The sequence below is a fragment of the Theobroma cacao genome, chromosome 3, assembly GCF_000208745.1.
Source record: "Theobroma cacao cultivar B97-61/B2 chromosome 3, Criollo_cocoa_genome_V2, whole genome shotgun sequence".
Classification (NCBI taxonomy): Eukaryota; Viridiplantae; Streptophyta; class Magnoliopsida; order Malvales; family Malvaceae; genus Theobroma; species Theobroma cacao.
Window position 1 is genome coordinate 24,103,326 of NC_030852.1, and position 19,179 is coordinate 24,122,504.

General features: G+C 33.6%; 1 long non-coding RNA gene across 1 annotated transcript in view; it reads right to left on the minus strand.

The window, feature by feature from the left end:
* LOC108661231 overlaps window positions 18,634-19,179 on the minus strand; it is a 2,566-nt gene continuing 2,020 nt past the window's right edge. Inside the window, exon 4 of the long non-coding RNA XR_001926981.1 lies at window positions 18,634-18,780. This is a non-coding gene — a long non-coding RNA (uncharacterized LOC108661231). The remainder of the gene's footprint in view (window positions 18,781-19,179) is intronic.

Sequence of the window (19,179 nt, forward strand, 5' to 3'; positions counted from 1 at the left end):
TTATAAATTGGTTTAAGAAGAGACAATATAACGGTGAAGTGGGACATGTGATTGAAGATTGTGTAATAGTCATGGGACAGCTTGGCTGCTCCTTCACTGAATTTTGTTGAAGAGAAGCAAACATGGTTGCACATGGATTGGCAAAGTCAGTCAATGATTGAGGGGTGAACCGGATTACATGGAGGGATGTTTCTGATCTGCCAGCTACTGTACAAAGAGCATTGGAGGTGGATAGACTTGCTTTGTAATGGGTTATGTGTGCTAACGGGGTAGAAGGACATTTTAGGGGTACTCTTTTTCCCTTTCATGGTTTTTAATGATGCTCCTTCATGTTATAGATAATTTCAATATAAAGGGATATAAATGTATATTGTAATTCTTTGATGTTGAGTAATGAAATTCACTATTTTCTCAAAAAGAAAATAAATTTTATAAAAGAATTTTTAAAATTTTAATATAAAATAAATTTAAATTAAAGGTTTTTTTTTATTTCCATGGAAATTATACAATGAGAATGAATTTGAGATGGACAGAATGGATAAATGCGTATATGTTCATTTTTTGATGTCAAAATGTAAAAAATAAAGTCATTCAATTTCTCTATTCTTTAATGAAGATATTCGTGAGAAAAAGATAAAATGGAGTACTTATGAAAGAAGAAAAAGCAAATGGACATTTATGTGCTTAATTTTATGTATTATTTTAAGATTTTATTTGCCTTTTATGAACTTTTATGAATTTGATTAATTGTGATACCAAATCAACCATTCTAATTAAATAAAACAAAAGAAAGAAACCCAGTACTAGCCAAATGATGATATACAGAGAGATTGCTTAATTTCTATTAGCAGTGGATCGAGGGGAATTGTTTTTTTCAATAACTATTATTATTACATTTAAAAGTTAAATTTGTGACATTAATAAAACGAGATATGTATGATATTAAAGGCAGCATACACACCCACGTCCACTTTCTTGCCAATCTTCAATTAGCAGTTCTGAATGGCAGAATATATATATATATATTTGTATTTTTGAGGTCAACGTGGAGGTCTCGACTTTGTCACTGGGTTCGGGGCTCAGTACTAATCTATCCTGACTTTGGGGTCCAACATCACCAAAAGACATTGCGATGTAGCCATTGGAGGATTGTTAATAACCATATAATATTCTTAAGTGAATTATTACATGAATATTTTTCATTAATTACATCAACTTCAACTTCGATACATTATGACCTGATCCGTTAAAATTTTAGTTTTTTTAACTAACTGAACTAATTTGTGTGAAAGAATATAACTAAGATAATTAGTTGCTAACTTTTGTTAGGCAACCACTGTCTTGCTTTTGCTTGTAATAAGGCCAGCTTAGATCATGGCAAAGCGACCATTGTGAGACGAAGTATATGTTTGATCCTAACAGATTTTGTGCCTCAAAATGGTCGACCACAAGACAAAGCCATGTTTCGGAAGACGTGGAGCTTCGGTTGGACAATTTACAGTTGTACCAACCAACATGATTACATGAGCTACTACTAGTCCAATTACATGTATCTCTAGGTGTCAAGTTCCCTCTCTCTCTCTCTTAATTTGAATTTTTTTTAAACTTTGATCTTAATTATTTTAATTATTTGATTATAATTAAATTCTAACAAATATATATTTGAAAACTACTTTATTAATAGTTTTGAAAAAGTAGTCTTTCAATTTTAATTAATAATGACTTATGAATATAAAAAAGTGGTCAGACTAAAAAATACTTGACCCAAAAAATCAAATTAGACACTAATAATTATGAATAGAAGTAATAAATATCAAACAAATTACTAATTCAATGATAACAAAACAATACCTTTACATCCATGAAGAGACAAAGACGACAAGAGTTTCTACTATAATCAAGGAATAAGAAATTTGAGATTGATCCTTCAACCTCTTTAATTCAAAATCTAATTAGTATACTCAATTAATTGTTGTGTTTTTTGGTTCACATTCCAGAGATAGACAGGCACTTTGCCTCTACTAAGCGCCTTTCCATCCATAAAATTTAAGGTAAACACATTCAAGTTTCTAAAGTTTTACCATATTTGAAGTTTCTAAAGTTCAGAGTATGGGCTTCACTGCTGATTTTAGAGGGGCTGCTCGCTGTCCGTATTCTCTCTGTGAACTTTTGAGGGTGCTCTCCTTGCCTGCTTGGGCTGTCACCCTTTCGATGCTCTTGTTTTTGTGTCTATGTGGCAGTGTTGTTCTTGTAGGTTGCCAATATCTGCATTTCTGAGCATACTATTCTTTTTTGTGTTGTCTAGGTTTCTAGGTCCTTATCCAGTGAAGCTACCAAATTAGATTTGGTTGCCGGCTTCTCTGGGAAATTGAACAGCCTCTCTCTCCTCCACTTACTGCCAGGAGAGTCTTTTGCAATTCAAACTTACGACTTGAAATGACATTTCAATAAAAACTACGTTTCATAAAAAAAACGTCGGTTGGATTTTAAGCTAGACATAACCATAACCCTAACTCTCCCCTGCTACATTTCTTCGTCCGGACCATTACCACTAATGGACCAGAAGAAGAACAAAGGGGAATCAGGATGAGTACCGAGAGGTCCAATTCCAATCTCTGTTCGCTCAACTCATGCATCAAGAAATGAAGATGAGATAGCCGACCCAGCAATGAGAGATAAGAGGATTGACTATGTTATAAGGAGATACGAATACCCGATCCCGCAATAAACATAGTTGAAGATCACACATGATCGGTCAATCGAGATAGGTTACATGGCATGGATAGGGAATTGAATTGGCCTCTGCTATCGGGCATGGATGGAATTGAATTGGCCAGAGACGTCCTAAGGCTCATAGGTTTTGTACTAAGTCCACTTGTGGTATATTATTTTTAGTCCATCTTCTTTGTTGTTTATTTAATTTTTATCTATGTGCATATTTAGATTTATAAAATTCTTCAAAAAACATAATTAGAAAACCAAGAAAAATTATAAAATTAAAATTCTCAATTTAGTAAATTTAATAATTTAAATTAGTAATTATTTTTACAAAAATCTTTAAAAGGGAATTTTAAGAGTTGCAAGTGGCAATTTACTCGAATTTTTCTAAATAAAATTAATTGTGGGACCTTACCCAAATTGTTAGACGGAATCCCAAAAATTAATTTTACTAAGAAACTTATTTTTAAGAATTTGCAAAAACATGTATAGAGAAATGAATACATAGTAATTAAATAGTTAATTGCATAATGATATTTGTTTGCATTGCCATACGTTTCATTGTAATTACACGAGCAAGTGAAAATCTAACCAATGATGGAGTTCAATAAAGTTTTTCCTTTTTTTTTTTTTTAGATTTGAGGAAAGGGGATTTAAATTCTAATCTTTAAGTAGTGCATTTAAACTCTATTCTTTAAGTAGGGAATCATGCACCAACCAATATGTCAAATGCTTAAATGTGAAATTCAATAAAGTTGTAAGAGATAATTTTATTGAAAATTACTAAGTGGGGAAAATGTCTCAAATTTTACTACAAGTGTCTAAGAGTTTGGAAAATTTTTCAATATGAGAGATTTTCATTTACTTTTTTTTTAAAAAAAAGAAAAGATTGGAAAATGTTTAGCTCAGTAGAGAACATTTTTTTAAAAGAATAGGGTAAAGAATGATGCAAAAATTTTTAAAAAATAAAAATAATAAAAAACAATAGGAATAAGAAGAAAGAATGAGAGACATAAAATATAAAAAAAGAAATATAAATCATAAAGAAAAAAGTAAAAAACTACATAAAATAACAAATAAAAAATAAAAAAAAAAGTGAAATGCATACAAAAGAATGCAAATAGATGAAAATTTTCCAATTATGGAATTTTAAATAAGTTGTAAGTGACAAGATTCTTGAAAATTCTTAGGTGGAAAATTTTTCTTAAATTCTAATAAACATTTTAGAGAAATTAGGAGAATTTCAATATAAAAAATTTTCATTTATTTAATAATAAAAAATAAAATACAAAAAGGATATATAAAACCATGACGAAAATTTTAGGAAAAAGGAAAAAAAGAAACAAGAAGGAATAAAATGTTATGAATAAATGAATGTGTCAATTGTAACTCCCAACCCTTCAAGTTCCATTCATAATCAATGTATATATTTATGATGGTTCATCAATATCCACATCTATTTAACCCTATAAATAGGGCTTTGTATATGATGAAAAATAGACAATCAATAATAATAAAAAACAGTGAGAAATGAACCAGAAGTTCTTCTCTCATGAGAAATAAACTAGAAGTTTTTTCTCAATTCTCCTCGAAATTCTTCTCTCAATTCTTCTCTCAATTATTTTCTTAGTATATATTTCTTTACATTTTATATCACATTATCAACACAAGTCTCTAAAGGTAGAGAAGGTATTTTTTCAATTAGATTTTTAGTTTTTTTTTATATGGTCTAATTAGCCTTAGGGCGATTATAGATTTAGATTATATCTCTGTCCCCTTGAAGTGGCGATAAACTGTCCCCCTGAAGCGGTGATAGACCTTTGAGAACCCCAACTAAGGGTTCAAATTTTCTGCATGTAGTATTATGAAAAATATTGAAAAGCCCAAGTTCCACATCTTGAAAGTGAGTGGAAACAATTATCTATCTTGGTGCCTTGATGTTGAGATGCATCTTCAAGGGCAATGTCTTGCTAATGCAATTATTATAGATGAAAATGCAAATGACCAAGATAAAGCGAATGCTTTGATTGTCATTCGTCATCATTTGCATGAGAGCTTGAAGACTCAATATTTATCGGTCCGAGATCCTAAGATACTATGAACGAGATTGAGAGAGAGGTATGATCATACCAAAACTGTTATTTTCCGTCAAGCACAATATGATTGTGCAACATCTCAGACTGCAAGACTTCAAATCAGTGTTTGATTATAACTCAGCCTTATTTGATATAGTTTCAAAGCTGGAGTTATGTGGTGTTAAGGTCACTAAATAAGAGCTATTAGAGAAAACTTTCTCTACGTTTCATGCTTTAAATATTGTATTGCAGCAACAATACCAACAATGTCAATTTAAGACATACTCAGAGTTGATTTATGTCCTCCTGAATACTGAGCAGACTAATGAACTATTGCTCAAAAATCATGATTTTAGACTTGTTGGCTCAAAAGCATTACCTGAAGCAAATGCTAGCTCTGGTAAGAGTACTGGCCGATTTAAGGGCTGTGAGTATAGGCTAGTGCATAACCCACGAAAGGGTAGCAGAAGATATAAACACCCTAGGCAAATTAATCTTGGCTTGAATCATGACAAGGGTAAGAAGCCTAAGAAGGAGCATGCTGAAAGTATTTGCTATCGTTGCGGCATGACTAGACATTGGTCACGTACCTATCATACGCCAAAGCATTTTGTTGATTTATATCAAGCATCCCTAAAGGATAAGGGCAAGCGAATTGAAACTCATGCAATTAAAAATGCTATGACCAACGTCAAGGCTAATAATACCTCTGTTGAAGTGACTCCTCTTGCTCCTATAGAAGCAAAAACATCATTGGATGTCTTTGATTTTTTCAAAGACCCTTAAAAGGCATCAGATTGGTGGGAGTTAGCTCAAACTTAGGATTTAAGAATTTTAATGTTATTTTCAATGTATTACTTTTGCTTGATTGTTCATAAATAAAATTATTATCCCATAATTGATTTGTGAATTTTTGACAGCTGAAATTGTTAATACAAGCGACACCTGAAGTTTTCAATATAAGTGCAAGTGGGAACCATCAAGAAAAAGAAAGATGTCTGTTTGCTTGATAGTGCAACGACACATACCATTCTTCGTGATAAGCACTTTTTCTCGAGTATGCCATTACGTAAGGCAAATGTCCATACAATATCAGGTCCCGTTGGAATTATTGATGGCTCAGGGAATGTCACAATTGTTCTACCAAATGGCACCATTTTGTATGTTGAAGATGCATTGTTGAGCAATAGATCGAAGAGGAATCTACTTAGTTACAAAGATGTACGCCATATGTTGGTCCCAAATAAGTGTGCTAGAGGGGGGGTGAATAGCACTTTGTGAATGTTTCTAAAATTGACTTCAAATTGGGGGCAAGTTAAAGATTAAAGGTGAGAAGTTAAATGCAGGATGAAAGAATGTTTTAAAGAAGAATGAAATGAAAAATAAAACAAAGCAGACAATGCATAGAGATTTATAGTGGTTCGGTTAAAGACCTACATCCACTACCTTGATTTTCCAATCAAGGATTTTTCAAACCAAATCACTATAAATGGTGGAATTCCCAAGCTTCCACTAACTAAACTTTCACAATGGCTTTTCACAAGCGTAGTCATAACCTTTAACAATGGTTTTTCCCTAGATAAACCAAAACCCAAAACTAACTTTTTTAGGCTAAGTTAGAATCTATACAACCAATCAAGCTAACCCAAGCTTGATCAATCCCCTTAGAGTGACTCGCACACTCTAAGTAATCAAAGAAAATAGAAATAAAGAAGTACCTATGATCACTAACCTGATCTAAATGGTACAAGGTGAAGTGCTTAACTCTATTACAAGGATTGAAGTGAAGTGCAGAAAGTATGTAGAGAGTTTTTACAATCTTTTTTATCTTAGAGGCATCTAATCTTATTCTTAGTCGTTGGGAGTGCCTTATATACTTGAAAAACTAATTCTAATGGATATTTGACTGTTTTTGACCGTTAGGAAACAGTTTGGAGTCAGTTCTAGCCGTTAATCTGTCTTCTAGTATTCAAATTCAAATCTTTAAACAAAATGCTTTAAGTTGACTAGCATACTTCTTAGTCGATTAAGTCGTTTTTGTTTTCTGATCCTAGTTTTTGACGGTGAGCTCTTAGTTGACTAACAATGCTTCTTAGTTGATTAAGTTGTCTCTGTCTTCTGATCCCAGTTTTTGGCAGTGAACTTTTAGTCGACTAACCATGTTTCTTGGTCAACTAAGTCTTCTCTATTTCTGAACTAGTCATCTCCATTTTTTAGTTTTAGTTGACTAACTCCCTTGGTTATCTGACTAAGAGGCTTCTGTTTTGTGGCTCAATTGTAGCTCCTTATTCTTATGAGTTTTGATATTTGCTTCTAAGTGACTAATTTATTAATGACATACATTTTTGTCCTGCACACTCAAGTAGTATAGTTAGACATAAATAAGTGGGAATGTTTTATTATCATAAAAAACTAATGGAGCCAACAATCACCCCCTTTTTGATTATGACAAAATATTCCTTGATTAAAAGCACAATGTCTATTAGTTCTTTTTGCTTTACACCAGATTAGGATTTCTCTCACTGATTGTGGGCTCCCCCTTAATGTATGCACGATATTTTCAAGTTATTTTATTATCCAACCTAGTAGATCAACAAGTTTTTATCTATTTCTTGAAAAGAATAACAGGCATAGATTCAGACATTTAACAGAGTATCTTCATACAAGCATACAGAACAATTAGTAACAGGTGACAGAATATTATCAATATTGTAACTCACTGTCATCAGCCTATTGTAAACAAACCACATTCATTCCAAGATCAACTGTCATTGACAATCCATTAAACACAAAAGCAAAACAGAAATAAGTTTTTACAATCCATCAACAATTAAAATAACATATTGTCATAAACAACCCAGCAAGCCTCATCAAAGTCAGATTCCTAGTCAGATTCTTAAATTACCCCTAAATTACTTCTACTCTAACCTATCTCCCTTTTTTTGTCATTAGCAAAATAGAGATAGAACTAAGAAGAGTCAGAGGGGGTTGATTCATCCATCCCAAAGTGGACATTGAGAGGTTCAAGAGATGGCACAAGTAAAAATTTTTGTGGTAAGAGATCAGAAGAAGATGCGTTTGAAACTTGGAGTGGATCCTGAATAGAAGACTTGACTGAGGGTTTGGTTTTGTCAGCTAATCTAGAAGACTTTCTCTTCTTGAGGAACTTGGTCTTTATTGCCATAGTCTTTCTGCCTTTTCTAGTCAGCTTAGGTTTATCTTGTACAGATGCAGTAGCTTTCCCTTTTTCTTTACTAACTTGTTCACTCTTCTACATGGTATGAACTGATTAAGGGGATGTTTTTACAGATGCTGGTTTTTGTGCTCTGCTTTTTGCTGTTTCTTTTTCAGCTTCCTCTTCCCTTACCATCTAGTGAAAGCCATCCATGATTAGAATTTCCTCAGAGTTTGTGGGGGATGGTTTATCTGTCTATGCCTCATCAAGCTGTGGAGAATTGTCATTAAGCGATCCTACCACTTCTATGTTATCACTGTCTTCTTTTTCAATTTCAAGTTCAGGAGTGGGTGTTTTTCTTGCTGCAGCAGATTTAGGTTCATCACCTTCAGCTTCAAAAGTAGGATTCTCAACAAGCTATTTTGCTGGTGCTAAACTTGGTGCTGCTGAGTTATCTTCAGTTGTAGGACCAAAAGGTGACTTTCTTTTCTCTTTCATCAAATCTCCCAACTCTTGCAAATTTTATTCAATTTTCTAAATTCTTACAGATTGATTAGTGAGCTTCCCATCAATTCTCCTTAATAAATTCGGAATCATCTTATTTGAAATCTAAGAGGAAGTTGCCTTAGTTTGAGCAGAGGTAGGATGCTCTTCCCTTAAAGTGTCTGGGGGGTCTTGATAAATTTTTCTCCTTCCAACTTGTACCCCATTTTTGGCAAACTTCCTAGATAGATAGCTTGATCCCTACTCTTAACTTGATCCATTGCATATCTAGAACTCCAAATTCCCCTTTTCTTTACCAAAGAGGTGATTATGTTTCTATAAGGCAGATTCATCTTATCAACTCGACATGTTCCTTTTAATCTTTTAATCATGAATCTTCCTAAATTGAGGGGGGTAGCATTAAAAGCATGCTCCATTAACCACATATCTTGAAGACTCACATAGCTAAAACTACTGCTTTTTCCATGGATTGTTGAAGCTATAAAATTGTGCAGGATTATAGTTTGTGGACTTTTGATAAAGCTTGCATAGCTTCTAAAGGAATATCTTACCCTTTTCTCGATGATTATTTCCCACGAGGATGAGGGATCATAATCCTCTGAGATTTCATACTCTCCCTCATTACACTCAATGCTCAGCAGATTTCCTAAATCAGTGGCAGTGACCACAACTCATTCCCATTTAGAAATATATTGAGACCGTCCTCGACAAAGTCAACTAGATCATCAAGTTCAGTTTCTTTCAGTGCAATGCTGGCATAAAATTCTTTCACTAGACTAGCACTATACGTTCTATTCTTAAACATACTCAATTTCTTCAACTTTATTTCCTCAAAGTATTCTGACAGCCCCTCTTTTATTTCTAAAACTTCATTGAAACTATTCCAATCAATGTACTTTCCACAAGAGATGGGTGCATTCTCTATTTTTCTAAATCTATTCTCATGAATCTTGTTTCTAAATTTCGAGGATGAAGAGTTACCTTTCTTGGCAGATTTTCCTTTTTCCATCTCTTTCTTTAATTTTGGCATTTTCTCTTTCTATTTCTTCCCAGCTTTTTCGGTCTTTGAAATTGGCTCATTTTTTCTTCCCTTTCTTTTGAACTTTGAACGGTGGGCTCTCTTCCATGGGTAGCTTTCCTTTCTTCTTTTCTAGGAGATCGCTAGAGACTGAAGATTTGGCCATCGATTTTGGGTAGTTTTAGACTTAGGGTTTGGAAGGTTTGAGAATAGAGGATTTTTAGTTTTTTTTTTTTAGAGAGTCAGTTTCAGATGAGAGAGAATAAATAGAAAGAGTAAGGAGTTAAGAGAGGTTATTGCTCTCCCCATTTCAAATGTGGTCAATTACCCCTTTTTGCAAAATTCAAAATTTTGCCTCTCATTTTGTTTTTCAGTTAAGCAGTTTTCCTTTTCTTCTTCTTCTCCCGTTATACTTTCCTTTTTCCTTAAATTTTATTTTTCTTATTTTAATTTCTTAATTGACTAAGTTTTACTCTTATCCGGCTAAGTCTATCAAAAAAAAAAACATAATGCTCTTAGTCGGTTAAGTGATTCTCTTAATCAACAAGTATCTACTGTCTTATGAATGAAAAGCTCAAAAAATTTCCTAAAGCTCCTGTACATTAGCCATTCCTAGATTTCTCCTAATTTCATAGAATCTTTCCTCATTTAAGGGTTTGGTAAATATATCAGCCAATTGATTCAAGGTGTTGACAAATTCAATCTTAATGTCTCCTTTAAGCATATGATCTCGGATAAAATGATGTTGAATTTCAATATGCTTTGTTCTAGAGTGTTGAACTGTATTTTTTGAGATGTTAATAGCACTTATGTTATCACAATATATAGGTATATTATGCATGGTTACTCCAAAATCTTTTAATTATTGTTTAATTTATAAAATTTGAGCACAACAGCTACCTAAGGAAATGTATTCAACTTCTGCTGTTGAAAGTGCAATAGAGTTTTGTTTCTTACTTAACCAAGATACAAGCATGTTTCCTAGAAGCTGACAAGTGCCATTAGTACTTTTCCTATCAGTTTTACTCCAGCAAAATCAGCATTAGAGTAACCAATAAGACTAAAAGATGTTCCTCTAGGATACCATAATCGTAAGTTTTGTGTGTCCAAGAGATACTTAAAGATTCTTTTACAACAGTTAAGTGTGCCTATTTAGGTTGTGATTGAAATCGTGCACACAAGTATACACTAAATTAAATATTGAGTCTGCACACAGTTAAGTAACGTAAAGATCCAATCATACCTCTATAAAGCTTTTGATAAACACTCTTTCCTTTTTCATCTTTATCAAGGTTAGTAGAGGGACTCATTGGAGTGCTGATTGACTTCAGCTTCAGCATATCAAACTTTTTCAGAATGTCTTGAATATATCTTTCTTGATTGATAAAGATGCCATCCTTGCATTGTTTGATTTAAAGGCCAAGAAAGAATTTTAGTTCACCCATCATGCTCATCTTAAATTCACCCTGCATTTCTTCAGCAAAGTTCTTACACAAAGCTTCATTAGTAGCACCAAATACAATATCATCCACATTAATTTGAACAATAATCAAATCATTCAAGTATTTCTTAATGAATAGTGTTGTATCAATACTTCCTCTCACGTATCCTTTCTTAACTAAGAACTTTGAGAGTCTTTCATACCAAGCTCTTGGAGCTTGTTTTAATCCATATAAAGCCTTATGTAGTTTGAAAACATAATCAGGCTTTTCAAAATCTTTAAATCTGTGAGGTTGTTTGATATAGACTTTTTCTTGAATGAGACCATTTAAAAATGCACTTTTTACATCCATTTGAAATAATTTGAAGTTCATGAAATATGCAAATGCAAGCAATAATCTTATGGCTTCTATCTTAGCAACAGGAGCAAATGTTTCATCATAGTCAATGCCTTCCTCTTGATTATATCCTTGAGCCACTAGCCTAGCTTTGTTTCTAATTACATTACATTGCTCATCTACCTTGTTTCTGAACACCCACTTTGTACTAACAATTGGGTGATTGAATGGTCTAGAAACCAATGTCCATACTTGGTTTCTTTCAAATTGTTCAAATTCTTCTCACATGGCCAATATCCAGCTTTCTTCTTTTTATGCCTTTCAAAGTTTTTAGGCTTGATTTGCGAGATGAAGGCTGAGAATTCACATGTTTCTCTAATTCTTTTTTCGGTTTTAACTCTTTCTGAAGGATCACCAATAATCTGCTCTTGTGGGTGATCTTTGTAATATTTTCAGCTCTTGGAAGGTGATTGTGTTGAACGTCACTCTTTGTAGATTTTTTAAGGGTGGAGCTTCTGCTTATCTTCCAAGGTGTTTTTTTTCACTGTTTTTCTTGTTTTCTAAGCTCATTCCTTCCATTTGTCTCTCAAGATCCTTTACATCATTTTCATCAATAAGAACTTTCTTTTACAAGACATTAGTTTCATCAAAAACTACATGAATGGATACTTCAATTGTTAAAGTTCTTTTGTTAAAAATTCTTCAATTAGTTTAATACATATTCTAGAAATATTGCCCCGTCACTCTTAACATCAAATTTTCCAAAGGAATGTTTTCCTTTGTTCAAAACAAAACACTTATAGCTAAAGCTTCTAAAATGGGAAATGTTTGGTTTTCTGCCTTCGTATAATTCATAGGGGGTTTTAAAAATCATGGCCCTTATTGAAACTCTATTAAGAATGTAGGCTGCTGTATTGACAGCTTCTTCCTAAAAATACTTTGGCAGATTGTTTTCACAGAGCATGGTTCGAGCCATTTCTTTTAAAGTTCAATTTTTTCTCTCAACAACCCCATTTTGTTGAGGTGTTCTAGATGCAGAAAAGTTGTGATCCAGCCCATTTCATTACAAAAGTTTTCAAAATCATCTCCTTCAAACTCACCTCCATGATCACTTCTAATGCTAACAATGACAAGTCTTTTTTTATTTTGAACTTTCTTACAACGATTTGCAAATGCAGGTAATGCATCATTTTTGTAAGCAAGGAAGTAGATCCAAGTGTACCTAGAGTAGTCATCAACTATCACAAAATCGTATGATTTACCTCTTAGACTAGTTACATTGATAGGACCAAATAGATCAACATGCAACAATTCAAGAGGTCTAGATGTTGAAATAACTTTTTTTGCTTTGAAAGATATTCTAACTTGTTTTCCTAATTGACAAGCATCACAAATCTTATCATTCTTAAATTTAAGTTCAGGCAGTCCAATAACCAAATTTCTTCTCATTAATTTTGAGATGGTATGCATGCTTACATGTCCAAGTCTCCTATGCCATAAATAGCTATCATTTCCATCATTTACCATAAGACATGTTTCACAATCAAGCTCAATATCTTCGAGAAATATAACATACATATTTTTTATTCTTTTTCCTATGAATGAAATTTTGTTGGTACTAATGTCTATCACTTCACATTTATATGAATCAAAACATACCTTAAAGCCTTTATCACACAATTGACTGATACTTAATAAATTGTGTTTTAAACCTTTAACAAGCAACACATGACTAATTTGAGAATGAGAATTCTTACCAATAGTTCGTATACCATGAATTCTACCTTTTGAATCGTCTCCAAATGATACAATACCTATTTTTTTCTTGTCCAATTGAGCAAACAACATTTCGTTTCCAGTCATATGTCTTGAGTAGCAACTATCCATGTACCATGGTTGCTTCTCCTTCAGTTGAGCTCTTGAACATATGTCTTCTCAGTTTGCTCAACCTGCAAGATAGATTTTCAATTTTTCTTAACAAGTACCCATACCTTGATGGGTCCTTGAAGGTTAGCTGCTACATAGGATCCTTTTGGAACCCAAATCATTTTTGTTTTCTGCGTGCTTCTTCTTCTATAACAGTCATAAGATAAATGACAAAGTTTATCACAAACATAACATCTAGATGAGAAATTATTAGAATTTTTCTTAAGGTATGTGTTTCTTTTCTCAAACTCTTAAGAGCAGTATTTTCATCAATTACTTTTTGTAAAGCTTCAGTTCTATTATCCAATTCTAATTTCAAAACTTCAAAATCTATTTTTGAATGTTCTAATTCAGTTTGAAGAAAATTTCTTTGTTCAAAAATAGAGTTGAACTCATGTCTTATATTTTCAAAATCATTTTCAAGAGATGTAGTCTTTCTTTTTAAAGCCTTATATTTTGATGTCAGCTTTTCAAACTCATCATAAAGGCATTCATATTCTTCTTGAATTTCATCAATTGAAATATCACAAGGAGTAGAATATACCTCGAATTTTTTATTTCTAGCCATCGAACATAGGTTAGCTCTTTCTTCCACTTTTTCTTCTTCAACATCTGAACTTGAAACATCATTATCAGACCAGGTTGCAACCACCATAGCCTTCTTTATTTTTCTATTTTTCTTGGGAGTTTCCTCCTTTAGTAAGGGACATTCTGATCTAAAGTGCCCAAGTTTCTTGCACTCATAACATATTATATTTTCCTTTTTATTGGATTCATTTTTATTTCTGATTTTCCATGAATAACTTTGATCTCTTCTGTACCCTTTCTTAGCTAGCCTCCTATCTCTTTGTCCCATAAGTTTTCTGAATCTTCTTGCTACCATGGTTAATTCTTCATCGTCATCACATGATAGATTATCCAATTCTTCTTCAAGAGTGCTTGCTTTTAAGGCAATGCTTTTCGTTCTTTCTTTTGCTTCTCACTTGTCTTCTTCTTCTTTTTCTTTAAGTTTCAGCTCATGAGTGAGAAGAGACCCACATATTTCATCAAGAGTGATGACATTTAAATCCTAAGCTTCTCTAATGGTAGTCATTTTTGGCTTCCAAGTTTTAGGTAGGCTTCTAAGAAGTCTTTTTACAAGTTCATATTCAGAAATTGGTTTAACTAACTAACTGAGTTTATTGGTGATGTTGGTAAACTTATAAAGTATGCTGGTGATATCTTCATTAGGTTCCATCTTAAACATCTCATAGTTATGAGTTATGAGGGCTATTTTAGACTCCTTAACTTGTAAAGTCCCTTCATGGATAATCCTAAGTTTGTCCCGAACTTGTTTAGCTGTGGTAAAGCTTGACACTTTATTAAACTCAGTAAGAGTTAAGGCACAATGTAAAGTGTTTATTGCCTTAAAGTTTGTTTGAACCTTTTTGGTTTTAGTTTCAGTCCATTCAGACCTTGGCTTAGGAATTATTTCTTTTGTCACAACATTTATGGTCAAAGGGATGTAGGGTCTATCAGTGATAGCATCCCACATTTCATAGTCTATTGCTCTTATGTAGATTGACATTCTAGTGCTCTAATAGGGGTAGTTCGATCCATCAAATAAAGGTGGTTTGTTTGTGGACTATCCCTCAGTAACTATAGATTTTTGAAGAGCCATTTGGATCTCCTTTAAGATGTTGAGCCTTAAGAATGAAGGATAGGCTCTGATACCACTTGTTGGTCCCAAATAAGTAAGCTAGAGGGGGTGAATAGTACTTTGTGAATGTTTCTAAAATTGACTTCAAATTGGAGGCAAGTTAAAGATCAATGGTGAAAAGTTAAATGCAAGATGAATGAATGTTTTAAAGAAGAATGAAATGAAAAATCAAACAGAGCAAACAATACACAAAGATTTATAATGGTTCAGTCAAAGACCTATATCCATTACCTTGATCTTCCAATCAAGGATTTTTCAAACCAAATCACTATAAACGGTGGAATTCCCAAGCTTTCACCAAGCTTTTACAATGGTTTTTCACAGGCTCAGCCATAACCTTTAATAATGGTTTTTTTCGGGATCAACAAAAACCCAAAACTAACTTTTCTAGGCTAAGTTAAAACCTATACAACCAATCAAGCTAACCCAAGCTTGATCAATCCCTTTAGAGTGACTTGCACACTTAAAGTAATCAAGGAGAATAGAAATAAAGAAGTACCTATGATCATTAACCTAATCTGAATGGTACAAGGTGAAGTGTTTAACTCTATTACAAGGATTGGAGTGAAGTGCAGAAAGTATGTAGAGAGTTTTTACTATTTTTAAGCTCTTTTTCATATTGGAAGCATCTAATCTTGTTCTTAGCAGTTGGGAGTGCCTTATATACTTGAAAAACCAACTCTAATAAATGTTTGACAATTTCTGACTATTAGGAAACAATTTGGAGTCAGTTCTAGCCGTTAATTTGTCTTCTAGTGTTCAAATTCAAATATTCAGACATAATGCTCTTAGTTGACTAATATACTTCTTAGTCAATTAAGTCATCTCTGTCTTGTGATCCCAATTTCTAGAAGTGAGCTCTTAGTCGACTAACAATGCTTCTTAGTCGATTAAGTCGTCTCTGTCTTGTGATCCTAGTTTCTAGCAGTGAGCTCTTAGTCGACTAACCATGCTTCTTGGTTGACTAAATCTTCTCTATTTTTAAACCGATCATCTCCATTTTTTAGTTTTAGTTGACTAACTCCCTTAGTTATCTGACTAAGAGGCTTTTGTTTTGTGGCTCAATTGTAGCTCCTTATTCTTATGAGTTTTAATATTTGCTTCTAAGTGATTAATTTATTAATGACATACATTTTTGTCCAACACACTCAAGTAGTATAGTTAGACATAAATGAGTGGAAATGTTTTATTATCATCAAAAACTAATGGAGCCAACACCGTAATGGGTACCATTTTGAGACAATTTATGAGCAAAATAAAGAATTTCTTTGCATCACCTCTTATAAGATGGGCTAGAAGACCATCCATGAGAAGTTGGAAGCTTTAACTAAAAGATTATATTGTGTCCCTCTTAGAGCTATTGAAGTTCACGCTACCATGTCGTGGAGACTGGTAAATCCCAATGAGTTTGGCCTTTGGCATGATCGTCTAGGTCACTCGAGAGCTACGACGATGTGTAGGATAATCTAGAATACTAAAAAACACCCTCTAAAGGATAAAAAGATTTTGTTGTCCAAGGATCATACTTATGAAACATGTTCACAAGGAAAACTCATTGCTAAACTTTCTATGACAAAGGTTAATCTTGAATCCCTTTCATTCTTGCAAAGAATCCAGGGTTATATTTGTGGACCAATACAACTGGCAAGTGAGCCATTTCGATATTTTATGGTATTAGTGGATACATACTGTAGATGGTCCCATGTTTGTCTATTATCTACACGTAACATTACTTTTGCACGTTTACCTATGCAGATTATAAAGCTCCGAGCACATTTCCTTGATTATCCAATTAAGAGCATAAGGATGAATAATGCTGGTGAATTCACATCAAAGAGCTTTTATGCATATTGTACTTCATTAGGAATCAAGGTTGAGCACCCAGTTCCACATGTTCATACTCAGAACGGATTGGCAAAGTACTTGATAAAAAGCATCCAAATTATAGCTCGTACATTATTATTGAGAACAAATCTCAATTATACAGTGTAGGGTCATGCTGTTTTGCATGCGGCGACACTAATTAGATTGCGCCCCACTGCTAGTCTCCTGTATTCCCCCATGCAGTTGGTTCTTGGTTATAAACCAGATATTTCACATTTAGGCACCTTTGGTTGCGCTGTGCTGGTGCTTATAGCACCACCAAAAAGGACTAAAATGGGTTCTCAACGCCTTTTGGGCATTTATGTTGGGTTTGATTCACCGTCCATTATTAGGTTCATGGAACCAACAACGGGTGATCTTTTCATCGCTAGATTCACGAATTATCATTTCAATGAGACGATGTTTCTATCAATTGGGATAACTAACACTTCCATGGCTAAGAAGCAGAAGCCAATTGAGATTTTCTCATAGGATGAGAAAAATTTATCCCATTTAGACCTAAGAACTCCTTAATGTGAATATGAGGTGCAACATATAATCCATTTACAAGATATTGCCAATAGACTTCCTGATGCATTTAATGATGCTGCCAAGGTCACGAAGTCTCATATTCCAGCTATGAATGCTCTAACTAGGATTATTGTTCCCGAAAAACAAGTTGAAATGAATCAAAATGGTCTACACCTGAAGCATGGAAGACCTATAGGATCAAAAGGCACTGTTCCTCAAAACGAAGGGGGAAGAATCACAAATCTGCTCTAAAATAGCCCATTGCCCCTAAAAAGGCACGAATTGCTCCAGAAGAGACCATTGCCCCTAAAAAGGCACGAATTGCTCCAAAAAAGCTTTTTGCCCCTGAAGAGGTACAAATGCATGAAAAGATCACCGACCCTAGGAATATTGAGATTTTCATTACATATTGTAATGAGATTTGGGATCGAAATGAGATAATCATTGATGATGCTTTTGCATTCTCAATTGCTCATGAGATTATGAACGATGATTATAAACCATGATCTATTATTAAATGTCGTCAAAGCCAAGATTGGCATAAATGGGAGGAAGTAATCCAGGTTGAATTGGCTTTCTTAGCTAAACGAGAGGTTTTTGGGCCTGTAGCTCAAATGCTCGACAATGTAAAGCCTGTTGGATATAAGTGGGTCTTTGTTCAGAAACGAAATGAGAAAAATGAGGTCATGAGGTATAAAGCCCGACTCGTTGCCCAAGGTTTCTCTTAGAGACCTAGGATTGATTATACTGAGACATATTCACCTGTGAGGGATATGATTACTTTTCGTTTCCTTATTAGCCTAGCAGTTTCTAAAAAACCAGAAATGCGTCTTATGGACGTTGCGACGATATATCTATATGGTTCATTAGACTTTAATATTTCTATGAAAATTCTCGACGAATTAAAAATGCCTGAAGCATATACTCCCTGCAACTTATTCTCAATAAAGTTGTAAATATCTTAGTACGAGTTAAAGCAATCTGGTCGCATGTGGTATCAACGCTTAGGCGAGTACTTAATTAAGGAAGGGCACAAGAATGATCCTACCTGCCTATGCGTGTTTATTAAGAAATTAGAAATCAGATTTACTATAATAGCAGTTTATGCAACGACCTCTCCCCAATCACTGTCGACGTCCAAGACTTCCGAAAAAGACCCGCCAAGTCTCGAACAAGCCTATCTAAAATTTGCTCGTTAATCCACTACATTCAATCACCATATAATATTGATACTTTCATATACTAAATTGAACCATAAATATAAAAATCAATACAATTTTTTTTTCCTTTTATTTGTAAGTATATGCATTAAATCTATAATCTCAAAATTAATGCTTATATAAAAATTTAGAATTCGTTTACAACTTAACAAATAAAAAGCTACGACTTGACCCCTAACAGTAGAGCGACTCGGAATAAAATGCTAGGAGATGTCTTTACCTATTCATGGTGGACCGAACGCGTCACTGACTACACGCTAGGCTGATCCCTATCTACAAAAGGGAAAATAAAGGGGTGTGAGTCTCATAGACTCAGTGATAATCATCGACTCAGCGAGTAGGGCATAGATGGGAAACAAGTAAATGGTAAATCAGTTAAATATAAAAATGCAGGATTATAAAAGCAATTCGTTTCAAACGCAGATTTGTGCCTTATATAAAAATCGAGAATTTCTTATAAAGTATAAATAATAGAGATAATAAATTTTTTCGCATCAAAATATATTAATAATAATTTTCGAATCAAATCAATAAAATTTAGCAAGTTCCCGCGAAATCGTATAATATTTAAAATCATGCACAAATCATAACTCGCCTCATATGCGAGGAATTACAGATTCATTTCTCGGATAAACAAATAGGGAGTTGTGAAAATCGTTTAATTCTTTTTCT